Consider the following 13,330-nt stretch of genomic DNA (forward strand, 5'->3'; position numbering starts at 1 on the left):
TCACATGTTTAAAAAAAGTGAAATCTTCCAAAGAACGACGAAAGAAAAACTATTGTTTACTTAATTCGGTTCAGTGAAGACAGCTAGTGTGTGCGCGCTCTTTGATGTTTTATTTTTATTTTGGTGTGATTATATTTTATTTTTGGCAATCCCAGAGTTCAACACAGTGACGACAGTGCGAGTGACCCGAACGTCGGCCTTGGGATAACAGATTGTCTCCCCTGAGGAAGAGTGCTCGCCCGCGTTGTGTGTATCACGTGATAAACGGCGCTCATCAAAAAATCGCAACCCGCGGCTTCCTCAGCTTTCATCTTTTGGCGGCGACGCGTTTCATAAAAGTCGACTTATAGGGAGGGACGAATTATTTATTAGCCACTTTTCCGCGCGTCCGAGCACTAATCCATTGTAACGAGCCAACCAGATGAACGCATTCAAAAGCCATTAGAAGAGACACCAGCTACCCTCCTTCCGTTCTTGATTTATGTTTAAGGTTTTATTCGGCCCCTTTCTCTGTTCCCTCCCATTGCCATTTTCCTTGCGCTTATTGAAACCTCTCCTGTCGTTTGAGGCCACCGTTTGTCCGCCATCACCGCACATGCTGCTGTAGGGAGGGTTTGGAGGATTCAGTTTGGCCACAGTCCTCCTCGCAGACGACGTCCTTCATGGCTGTCTGCGCCAACGATGCCTGGGGGCAGTTGTGGGGGATCTTTACGGGTGAACAGGCTTTTCTTGTCTGCAGTTTCCTTGTGCTTGTGTGTGTGTGTGCGTACCTGCGTGCCTGCTTGCGTGTGTGAGTGTGTGTGGGATTTTTTTAAAGATGATCATAGACTTTGAACTCATCGAGCAAGAACTATAGCTACATAACCCTGCTTACCTGCCCACACCGCCATGGCTGTGCTTGTAGTCGCCGATACACGGGGTTGTGGACTCTTGTCCTCCTGCTTGGCTCCCTTGGCACAACAAGTGACACAGCCACCAGCAGGCCACCCCTGTATGTACACAATCTACCCACGTGGACCCACGCAAGAAGACGCAGACAGAATGAATAGAGAGTGGGACCCGTCTGACAGGTGAGTAAGACAAGTGTGTATTACCATCGGTCATTATTGGTTACTGTTGATTACAGTTTGATTATTGTAAGTATCCATTCTTTTGAATAACACCAGACAGACCTTAGCAACAAAATGATTTAGAAGCGGAAGATAAGGACGCCGACATTTTCATAGAGGATTTTCGTTTATCTTCCAGCTTACAGTGTTTCAAGTTTGTTGTCAAGGATCATCAGTCATTTTGGATACAGCGTTGCCGAAGGATGACGAGAGCTGTGGACACTGGGAGGAACTGCAAAAGTACAGGTGTGATTGTAGAGCGAACTGTGAAGGCAGTCAAGTTGTTGCTGGATTCTGTCATCACAACTGGAATTGCGGAAGCAGGACACCCAGGACTTGTGGTTTCCTGAAGTATGTCACCTTGTGGTCAGAGTGGATTATGGGATTCGGATAAACCTGTGAGTTCTTCGTGGGCCGATGTCAGCAGGTATGACAGCTGTCGGTGTGTTTGGTTCTCACGTTGGTGACTGTTTATTATGTTGTCGTCTATGAGTAGGTGTGTGTGTGGATGTGTCTGTGTGTTTTTATGTATTTGTATGTGCGTGAGGGAGCGATGGAGAAAGAAAGCGAGAGAAGGGATGAACAGGTAGATAAACAGAGGGAGGAGAGGTAAACACTCTCGAAAGCACACACACACACACACGCACATATACCAAAAAATGAAACGGATGAATACACATTAATATAAGAGATTGTCCCTGCTCTCATTTTTTTTGGTATTACAAAAAATATTGCCTTGTGGGACACTTGTTTGTGTGTGTCAGACTATTTATTTTCGTCTTTAAAATGTCGCCTTTGTGGCTGAGTGCGATCACATGTTTGTACTGCTATGTTATGTCTGTGTGTTTGTCTGTCTCTCTAGCCTCGTGTCAGGTTCACAAGCTCTGTAACCTCCCATCCCCTTTCTTCTCACCTCCGTCTGACACCGGGTTTTTTAAAAAGCGATTGTTTCTCATCATTGTCTACTTACAAGGGAGATCACTTCAAAGTTTGCTTGCTATAAAGCTCCTCCATCTGTAGTTCTTTCATGTGGCGTTGGACTGACAGGGGCAGAGAACAAAGAAACTTCAGCAAACAAGTCTGGCACCGCGGTGCTGTCGGTGTAGAATGCACACACAGGCCAGCATCGTGCTGGAATCCCTGGTTCATGGGAAGCGAACCGCCAACCTGCTAGAAAAAACAAAATTTGAAATGTACAATACACTGGGCTGGGTAGATGGATAATTTGTTTACGTGTATACATGTATATATATATACGTGCGTGTGAGTGTGAGTGCCGTCTGGGGACTGGTTTGAAAAGTGTCAGCGTGTGTAGTGAGACATGAGAAGGTTGAGAACATGCATGGCTCAAGGAGGGAAAAAACAAACAAAAGGAAAACAAAAACAAAGCCGACAGGAATGTGTCTTCTACCCGCTCCCCCATTTCGCCGACAAGGCGTGAAGTGGAACTGACACACCATAGAACACAAACATCACCACATCGCCCACATCTCCAGGCCTCCTCCTTTTCTTATTATAACTTTATTTTCTCCTCCTGGCTCTGTACTCTCCGATTTGCCTGTGCTCTGCTTTTCTGTTTTTCGGATTCATTTTTCTGTCGAGCTGTCATTTGGTCTGTTGGTCTGTCGACGTTTCTTTCTTTCAGGACGAGCTGTATGTTATATTATCCTGTAACAAAGGACAACTAGGCTTTGCTGCAGAACTTGTCAGAAATAGTTTATCTGGTTTCAACAGAATTTGTAGAGATTTGTGAGATGTAATGCGAGGTACCTGCGTTTGAGTGCATACCGCGCACCTGTGTACGTACGTGCGTGTGGATGTGTGACAGACTATCCAATCCACACATAACAAACCACACATAACATCCACATAAACTACTGCTTGTCAAGTGTGCAGCTTCACGCACGGACAGACATACGGACGCGCTGGAAACCCTCTCAATGATTCTGTTCTAGGATTCTCTCCCTTTGCTGTTTACCCACTTTATCTTTTTTTCCCTCCTACGACTCCTCTATCAACCATTACATGAAATATACATGTCAATACTATTAACCACACCAGGAAATTGCCGTGGGTTTAAATCATTATGCAGTTCACGTGTGTTTAATCTTAATCCATCACTGCTCTCGTCAGATGAGACGCCAACAGGGCGACAACCCAAAAAGTGTATTGGCTTTCACAGGAGAAAAATGGTATCATTATCAAATGTGGACATCAGCATGAAGTAACAAGCTTTTGTGGAAAGCTGATGAAAACAAAAGACCTTTCTTTGTTGGAAGAGCAGGTCCGGGGGTGTGATTAACGGAGACTAAAGAACCCGACAGCTTTGAAAAAAGAAATTCCTGGGCTTCTGTCTCCACCACTGGTGTCTCATCTCGCGGAGCTCGCAATTTGCTGCAACTCTATCTCGCGAGATTTTAACTCTATCGCGAGATTTCGGATGTCTAGCACTTCTGGAAATCGCCTGCCTTCTGCCTACCCGCGAGCCTGCAACACTCGAGAATCCATTTTCCTGGGAGAGGCGGGATATCCGCAAATCGATGGCTTCTCATTTCGTGCAATTCCGATATTCTTCGATAGAATGCTGGCTGTCTGAGCCTTTGTTTTGGCTTAAACGGTTTTTGATGGTGGCTAAATCTGGCCAGAATCCCAAGCTGTGATGAATGGATTCTACCCCCTGCCACCAACACCACCACCCCCCAAACCTCCCCGGAAAAGTCTCGGTAGCGAAATATGAGGGAGACAGACAACCAGAGAGACAGAGATAAAGAGACAGAGAAGAACAGGGAGAGACGGGAAGATAGAATGAGAAGATAACGAAAGAGAGAGAGAGATCGAAAATGAGACGGACAAGACAAAAGGTTGAAGGAAAAATTAGTCTGGGAAAGGAGAAAGATGGAAGAAAACAATGCGTGTAGATGTCGAACTCAAAATATTGTCGAACTGTTACCACGAGCTCTGCTCTTTACAAGACGATTGTGTAAAGGAGTTCGAAACCATTTCTTACTGATTGCCACGTGGAGATGATGGAAGCAGCTGCTATCATCGCAAAATAAAAGTTTTAAAATGTTCTTAGTCAATTACTGATTAAAGACGATGTCGCCAACCAATTACATATAAAGTACAGCCTCTTCAAACACAGCAAATAAAAATAAAATGCTGCGCTATGGTATAAATAATGTTTTTTTATGCGAACTTAATTTAAACTTTACATTCATCTCTCCATCGATCATTCATTCGCTCATTCATGAAAGAAAGAAGATGCAGAGGGCAGTTAAGCAGATGACGAGAGATGGAGTGTGAACGACTCAGACAAATAACAAACATAGATAATAATGCCATTGTTATTATGAATAAATACTAGAGAAAATTAAATTTATATTACGGGCAGTCTGCAGCTTTCATACGAGATGTAAGTTCTCAGGTGTTTGTGTGTGTAGCGGGGGGAGGGGAAGAGGGGCGGGATAGGGGTTTTCCTTCCATTAACCGCTAATAGTTTGTTATAATGCAGCTGTAAAGTCTAACAACATCTTTAGTGATCATGTAACAGTATTAATTGCTTTATAAAAAAATATGTTTTCAATGTTTTACACTTGTATTGAGCACCTGTAACCGAGAACACGTGCAGGCATCTAAGACACAGACAGAGAACAAAGGGAGGAGGAGAGAGTGGTTTGTGTCTGATGAATGACAGTCGCCAGTGCGTGGATGGTTGCATACATGTGTTTGTCAGTGTGTATCTCTCTGTGTGTGTGTGTGTGTTGAAAGACCCGGCTGTGTGTGATTTAAGAAATGATTCAGCTGTATTTCAAGGGAGGTAACCAGCAACCGTCGTCCACCTGTGTGTTGGCGCTCACTTGATGGAGTTGCCTGCCTCCTGAGTCCGTAGCGGGTTCCTCCTGCCACTGATACACAACATCTTTATATTATTATTTCTTTGTGAGAGAAACACAATAGAACTATAAATGCTCAGTGAAAAACGTTTCTTAGAGAACAAAGGGAGGGACTAATAACCACTGAGACTTGCCTCCCATCCACTGCCACACCTGTCCTCTTGTTCACATCTAGCGAGTCATCAATGAAATGTTTGAATGTAATTTGAATGTTTTGTAGTTTACTGTGTTTTATATTGTGATTTTTATATGCTATCTATCAGCTTACTCGGTGATTTGTGAATGTTTATGACGAGATGTTTATGTCTGTTCAACCAACTAGTGCTTTGTGCTGTTCACAATGTGAAGTGCTGCTGTCCTCATCTCTGTCAGGCTGTTCACAGAGCTACAACGTAGTGTTCACAGCGAGTTTGATAGGCATTAACAGAATATTTATAATTTTTTCGTAATGTGATACTTGTTTTTATGTGAGACAGCTAAAGACCGTGATTAATGCACGCACAATCGGACGGTGTATATATAAACTCATATTTACTCAGATTTACAAGCAGACTATAATATCAATACAGACACACGCGCACGCACACACAAACTGCGCGCGAGTAGACAAAAAAATAACATATGCAGGGAAACGACCTCTGAGGCTTTAGGTTCCACAAGAGTGACTGTAATGTTGTGTAATTAGTTTCATTCTAAATAGTATGAAATGAACTGGCAATCCTTCATTACACAATGATTTGTTTACTACTATTCAGTTTTCGTCACGCGACAAACAAGAGATTTTTAAAAAATCAAGAAATTGTGACCACAGCGGTGATGACTGCCATCTGTTTAGGTGTCAGATGAGTGGGTGAAAGGGATGGCGGGTGGAATTCAAGGACAGGTCACTCTAGCTGAGGTTCAAATACAGAATTGAGTCATATACCATAATTTTGACTGACAGTACTGCAAGTTTCCACAGTTTGATAATGGAAGCAATTTTCTTGATTATTATGTTTTGTTTTGGAGATAATGTTACACTCAAACACTCCAAGCACATTTCGTGAAGTCACGTGAAACAATTCCCTTGAAAAATGTCCCCAGACCCCGGCACTCATGCCCTAAGGTGAGTGTTGGCAGACAAACTCGTATATCTGAGTATTCTGAGATAAGTGAAGTTCCCCCACCACCCCTATTGCTGCAGACCTTGTCTAATAAATAAGCATTTCACAACAAACAGTGAAATATATCATTCCAGTTCTTGCTACAATTGTACCTATAGGTCAGATGGAAAACAACAACTGAGTTCCGGCTTAGTTTTGAAACTGCGAAGAGATAAAATAAACTTGCTGACATGGAAACATCTACGAGGAGCTTAGCGAACAGAACCGAAGAAGAGACTGTTAATAAAGAGATGTGCAAGAAAAATGTAATGTTGTGCGTGTTTCCACACATTACCTGTCGGGCAATTTTCCACTCACTTGTATTACACTTCACAAAGTGCGGGGTGGTTACAGACCCACAATGGCAGTTTGTAAAGCTCAGGATCAATATTTCACAGCATCCCATGCCGCAAGACAGAAAGCAATCTAAGCCCTAGAGAGAGTTTTTTGTACCCCACCCCCACCTACACCCACCCACCACCATCCACCCTCCCATCCACCCCGATCAAGTCTCGGTTTTGTGAAAAAGGAGCAGAAAACTCCGCGCCGCTTCTCGACATCGCCAGTAAATTTATGAAGGTTGGGCTCAGCGGGGAGGGGCTCATATAGAAGAGGCGCATGCTGGGAAGTAAACTAGAGTTGTCCCGCTTCGGAGACATGGCGTCTAGCTTTCTATCTCGGCTCGCTAGGGGGGCGCTGCTATAGAGAGATCCCCGTAAAACCTATCTTGCGAAAAATTATCTCCATCAACAGTTTTTCTTTCAAGGAGCTTTTAGGTCTTCACGCACGCACGCAGCTGTCTGGCGCGAGTATGTGCACGCACACATCTACCGTCATGGAAACAGACTGTTGTGAGCACGCACGCACACACACACACACGCGCGCGCCCATGTACCTACGGAGTTGATGAGAAGAGCGAGCGAGGGAGGGAAAGAGAGAGAAAACTGTGGAAATGAGATCCGTGTTTGTGTTTAGAAAGGATAAACGCGGGAACGATATCAACGACAATGATAACGATCTCTTTTTTCGTCATTCTATCCATGTCTCTCGGGCTTTTTTATATGTAACAAAAATTATAAGAATATCTAGATAATAAGTTGAAGGCGTATTTGTTTCCTGATTACGGCAAAACATTTTCAATTCCTGTATCTTCAATTTTTTTGCTTTGGAATTTCATTCGATAATCCTTTCTGAAACAGGATAAGACAGCGGCTAAGAAAGAAGGAATAAAAGAAAGAAACAAAGAGAGATGTCGAGAGAGAGATAGAAGGAGAACCACCCCCCCCAAAAAAAAAAAAAAAAAAACGAAAGAAAATTGTGGGGAATAAGACGTGAACATCAAGAAGAATAAGATGTGAACACAAAGAAAAATAAGATGTGAACATAAAGAAAAATAAGATGTGAACATAAAGAGGAAGGTTGTGCTGTTCATGACCGAGCATCGCGCTGCTGTGATACACGCACGTGAAGTTCCACATCAAAGCAGCGAGTTCAAGTTCCGAAAATTCTTGATGGGGTGGAATGTCACGTGACCTCTTGCGGTCAGCTCTTTCCAACCCTTCCTTCACATTATTTCATTCTTTCATTTCATTTTAAAATGCTTTGACGCCCCAGCCGCTCAGATCTCGTCACGTGATGTGCGGACATCGTGTGTCTGTGTCGAACAACGAGTGCTTACGAATTTTTCATTATTTCAGTGCTTGTGTGGAGAGAGAGGAAAACATCCTGATAAACTCGCTTGTATCATTGACTTTCAGTTGATGAATCTTATCGGTTTACCCGATATCTATCTCTAGACAATCCCACTATCGACCGATCTCAATTTTTTCATCACTCTCCAAACCCTTGAAATAAACAGCCATACCCATCTCCAAACTCACAAACTAATAAAACATAAAATTCTCCACACTAATGAAGCTGGATTTAGACCCAAACACTCTTGTTACACAACACTAACATCTCTACAATTAGAACTTTACAAGCTTAGTCACTACTTCACCAATTCCTTCCATCCTTTCTCTCCAACAGAACTCAGAGTCACAGGTCAAGACCAAAGGTCGGATCCGGCATTCCACAAGATTCAGGTTAGGTCTTCTGTTCTCTGTCTACATCAGCCACCTTCCTCTTCACATCTCCCAGTCAACCAAATGTTTGCCGACGACACAACAATCAAGCATTTCACAAATAAACTGACCTCTGGCAGTTCTTTGACAACCGAGTGCAAAGTTGGTTAGGTTAATAAAAATAATAATAATATTGTTGCATGCCTCGGAAATATGGGGATTAAATAGAAAACAGAGTAGCGACAGTAGGAAAGTCCATTATTTTCATGTAAAATGTTGCTGGGTTCCAGTAAAAACATCCAACAGGCTGGTGTCTGGAGAGACAGGCAGGTTCCCCTACATTTTATCTCTGGCGACTAAATCTGTTAAATACTGGTTGCGCCTCCCAGACACTCGGCATCTGATGCTGTGTCTGCTACATACTCGGGAATCTGATAACTGGGTATCAAACATACTTTGGTGCTATTTCTGCTATTTGGTTAGGGTTCTGGCGATGTATTAATGTTTTACCAAGTGGAAAATGAGAAACTGGTTTTAAAGATATTTAGAGCCAGGCTCTGGGATATTTATTGTCGGGAATGGTTTGCTGGTCTTCAGAATAGCTCTCCATCTGAGATGTACAGTAGTTTCAAAAGCTGTACAGAAGGAGGAAAGTATATTGATATTATAAATGACATAAGAAAGGCGTGTGCATGTTTCAGAGTAGGAGTATCAGAGATAAATAGTCTCCACTATTGCCATTGTCCATCCTGCCAAGCGTGACAGAGGATGAAGCACACGTGATGTATGTGTCCTGTATAACATCGTCACACTCACAAAACAATCATCGATCATTGCACTCATCACACAAAACATACGCACACCTCACACCGTCCATTTCATAGTGTCTTTCTGTATCTCTCTCTCTCACGCACACACACACACGAGAAGATACACACACACACGTATACACACACACACCAACACACACACCAACACACACACACCAACACACACACACACACACACACCAACACACACACAGAAACACACACAGAAACACACACACAACCTTTTCATTTTCGTGGCAAGGAATGCTGGGTATGTCGTCGCCAAAACGGTCTTTTGATCGGCCTAATGGTCTCCGTCTGGACCAGCCTACCAGGAGATGTTGGGGGGATCGGCCGCAGCGCCATCTGGCGTTTGAAGGTGAAGTTGCAGACAATTAGCCGCAAGCTGCAGGGACGGACGTCAAGGGCGTGCGGCAAGTGGCAACAGTTAGCCTTCATCACAGACAGTTAGCCTTCATCACAGTTAGCCTTCATCACAGACAGTTAGCCAGCCTCACACTCCGCATCCTCCACAACTGAGCCGCCATTGACAGAACAAAACACTAATGTTCTAGAAATAAATAAATATACCAACAGTCAACGAGACATTTCTGAGCATCCTCCGCTACAACAAACCTATTGTGTCACAGTAACGGCCGTCAGTGCAAAGGTTACCTCCTGACCTTCTTGCTGCAGGGTCAGATGGAGTAATTCTTCTACTCAGAGAGACTGAAGGCTAAATTTAGACATCCTTCACACCTGATGATGATTTATGGCGGCACCTAGAAAAATTACTCCCCCTTGAAGGACGTTTGTTCGGCTGTCCGCCGCGAGGGGGCGTCTCTACCTCAGCCGTGTCCGGTGAAGATGAGGGTGAGGAGGAAATGGGTGTGTCAGACGGGTGGAGCTTGACATACACCCGTTTTAATAGATTATAACAAATGGGAAGGTTTCAATTAAAGGATGACACAGCTCGTTTTTTGTCTCACAAAAACAACAACAAAACAGCGGCTGATAGCCAGAGGTGTGTTCTCCGTCGTCAGCAACATCCTGCTTGTCAGGTCACGTGAACGGCACCGCCTTCTTCACCAGCTTCTAAAGAGCTGAATCATATTTTTTTTTCAATTTTTGTAGTAAAAGAAAGCAAAAACAAATAAAAACCCACACAGATCTTTCTAAGGGAAAATAAACCGGATGAAGAGCCAATTTATTGTCCTCACTAGCTTGAAGGACCATTGTAAACCATTCAGCTACTTACCTTGACGGCCGGAACAGGTGGATAGTAAGAATCTCTCCATAGAGAACTGTAGGTGGGTTATTCTGTTTACAGAAATAATTAATAGATTCTGTGTCCATAGAGCAGATAAGTATCACCGCATACGAAATAAAGTGCTGACGGAAACAAAGAACTGACTAAAGTATTTTCATCCTTTATACAAAAACAAATATAGTTTCAAAGCTTTAAAACTGTGTCGCGCTGTGTGTTTCTAACTGTACTTATCTAAATAGATATAACGACTAAAAGTGTTTACATTTAAAAATGTGTTCTGCGACTCGCCCCAGGCAGCTGAGAATGATCGTAAGTTTTTCCTGAAGCATTGATACAGGAGCGAGTTTAGAATGAAATGTGTTGAATAATTACACATCAACAAACATTTGTACAAGTCAGTCACAGTCAGTGCCATCGGCGACTGCGGAGACGGCAGAAGCAGGGAAATATTCATTTACTTCTTCTAGCAGTAATGTCCCTTGACATAAATGGAGAACGAAAAAGGAGTAGACGGACATTAAAACACAAATATTGACATCAAAGCAGGACAAAACTATATACAAATATAGACACAAAACCAATTTGAAGTTACACACAAACACAGACATCAGAGGACGTCAAACCTACACACAAACACAGACATCAGAAGACGTCCAAGTTGACGCGCTTGCTCGCGCACATGTGGAGCGCACGTGCCATTGTCAGGGTGTGTTCACAGACTGGCCGAGCTCGGTGTCTTGCAGGATGGCAGCAGGCCAGTTCCAAGAAGCGAGGGGAGGGAATAAGATGAGGTGACAGTTATCTGCCCGTCGATCGTCCCCGCGGCGAATGGAGTGATGGACGGTTTGGCGGCAGGCTCCAGGGCCAACGAAGGGGGTTCGTTCCACTCGCGCGCGCGCGTGCCCTTTTATGGATCTAAGCTCCACCCTTCTCCTGGCACCGCGCATGCCAGAGCCCTCGACTGCCTGTCTTGGAGTGGAACTTGGAGAGCATGAAGCGAGTGGTGCATGCTGGTCATAGAGACAAGTCCTGCGTGTGTGTGTGTGAGTGTGTGTGTGTGTGAGTGGGAGCTTGTTTGCATCAGAAGACTTTCCTATTAAACCACTTCACATGAAGACACGTTTCTCTCCCTCCAGTCTGCAAAACATACCTGAGTAATGCTCGTACGAGAATTTCTTGCTAATTAGATGCACGATATCGAAAGACAACAAAACTGAAGAAGAAACATTTGAAACCTGAGACCACCACCGCCCCCAACTGTAATCCATGACTTCTATGAGAAACTAGAAGGCGTGTGATCCGCCTTTGTTTGGTCTTTGTTTGGTCTTTGTTTACTTGTTTGTGGCACCAGAAACTCAGACATTGGCTCGGATTACAAAAACATTGTATATGAATGCAATATAAGTGGATTGATGTGAATTATAATTGTGATATCCAGTGTAAAACAAATGTTCGCTGACTGTGTTAGTCGCCTTCAAATGTCTGAAACTCCTTGTCGAACGGACCCCGAGTTTGTTTAAAACAGTGTTTACAAAGTGAGTTCGCTGGTGATAGCCGTTACCCTCTCAGCAATTCACTTCGATGAATGGTACTGATGTTCAGTGCTGGCAATCAGGCTTTGTAACCCTGTCGAAAAACCTTAAAAAAAAAAAAAAAAAAAAAAAAGACATGAAAGCTTAGAATGGGTTGGAAAACAACAAACAGGCGACAAACAAGAGCCAACAGGTTTCCCAAACTGTTTGTAAAAGTCTGCAGTGTATGTGACAAACAGGAAAAGCAGAGAGTTTCTTGTGTTGAAACTTTAGAAACAACTGGTGTCTCTAGGTACTCACGTGCAAAATGTGCCTTTACTTCAGAAAATATATTGGATTGATATCTTACCTTGGTCATTGTCTTGGAGTGTGAGGAGGAGGCTTAATGACTGTCTCACTGTTGGCGGCGGGTCAGGGGTTTGACCTGTCCATTGCGGTAATCAGGCTTAGCTTCCTGTGGCACATGTGAGGATTGTGTCATCGCAATGGAAAGACTAGTCATGGTTAGCATGTCACACTGACTGCACGTCACACTGACTGCACGAGGGGCTGGGTGAATAGATGGAGCAAAATATATTTTTTAATAACATAAGTTGTGTGTGTTTTATAAATCCTCGTTCTTTAAATCATTATTAATCTTATTTTGTTCAATAGTGTAAAACAAAGGTTGTTGTACGATGTGTACTTTATGGCGTGTGGAGACACCTCGGTGACATTTCTGAGACGAAGGTTGACGCTGATTCCTTGTCGGCAACTGTTGTTTGTCACACGCGGCGGACATATTAGTAAAGACTCCACTGTCTCCTGCCACTGTCATCGCCCCGATCGTCGTCTCATGTCCTCGGGCATGCTCAGTCACGACTGAGGCCAGAGTCGTGCAGTCCTGCAAGGACAGCATCTGGGCGTGGAGGATCCTGGGTGCGCTCAGCCTCCTCATCCATCACGGACAGCGCGGAGACGCGGCAGCCGCCGCAATTTTGGGTTTCAGACATCTTTTTCGGCTTGACAGGAGATCGGCCAGCGCCACTCCCGCAGGCTAAAGACCGGCCGCAGCTAGTCTCTTGTTGGTCTTGACGTCCCATCATGCCTCGCCACGTCCTGCCGCCATCTTACTCTTGGACGCGGGAGGAAGATCCTGCCGCACTCTCGCGCTTTGGAAGGGATGGGGAGAGGAGAAATGAGGTCTGAGGCTTGACGGACGTACAAAGCTGTTCGTGGATGTACATTGCACGTCTCGTCCTCATCATCGTCTTCCGTGAAACTCGTCTCAGTCTCTGTCGCTATTTTCATCCAAAGGGAACCTTTCTCTCTCCCTTTCTCCCAGTGTTCGTTACGCTTGCGAAACGTGGAAGACAATGAAAACGTGAAATGATAAGCACACAATATGTATATCTGTGCTTGATACGTTTGATAGGTAAAGGGCCTTCTCCCAGCACAGAGTTCTAATAATGAAATAAAAATAATAATAATGTGTTGACAGTTTGTCTTCACCTGCTTATTCTGTCAGGCGCC

At 44.0% G+C, this 13,330-nt stretch overlaps 1 long non-coding RNA gene across 1 annotated transcript in view; it reads left to right on the top strand.

The window, feature by feature from the left end:
* Positions 1-272: 272 nt before the first annotated feature.
* Positions 273-13,330, top strand: part of LOC112557651 — a 30,807-nt gene continuing 17,749 nt past the window's right edge. The window contains exons 1-2 of the long non-coding RNA XR_003097980.1: positions 273-1,070; positions 1,249-1,536. This is a non-coding gene — a long non-coding RNA (uncharacterized LOC112557651). The remainder of the gene's footprint in view (positions 1,071-1,248; positions 1,537-13,330) is intronic.

Source organism: Pomacea canaliculata, linkage group LG2, assembly GCF_003073045.1.
Source record: "Pomacea canaliculata isolate SZHN2017 linkage group LG2, ASM307304v1, whole genome shotgun sequence".
Classification (NCBI taxonomy): domain Eukaryota; kingdom Metazoa; phylum Mollusca; class Gastropoda; order Architaenioglossa; family Ampullariidae; genus Pomacea; species Pomacea canaliculata.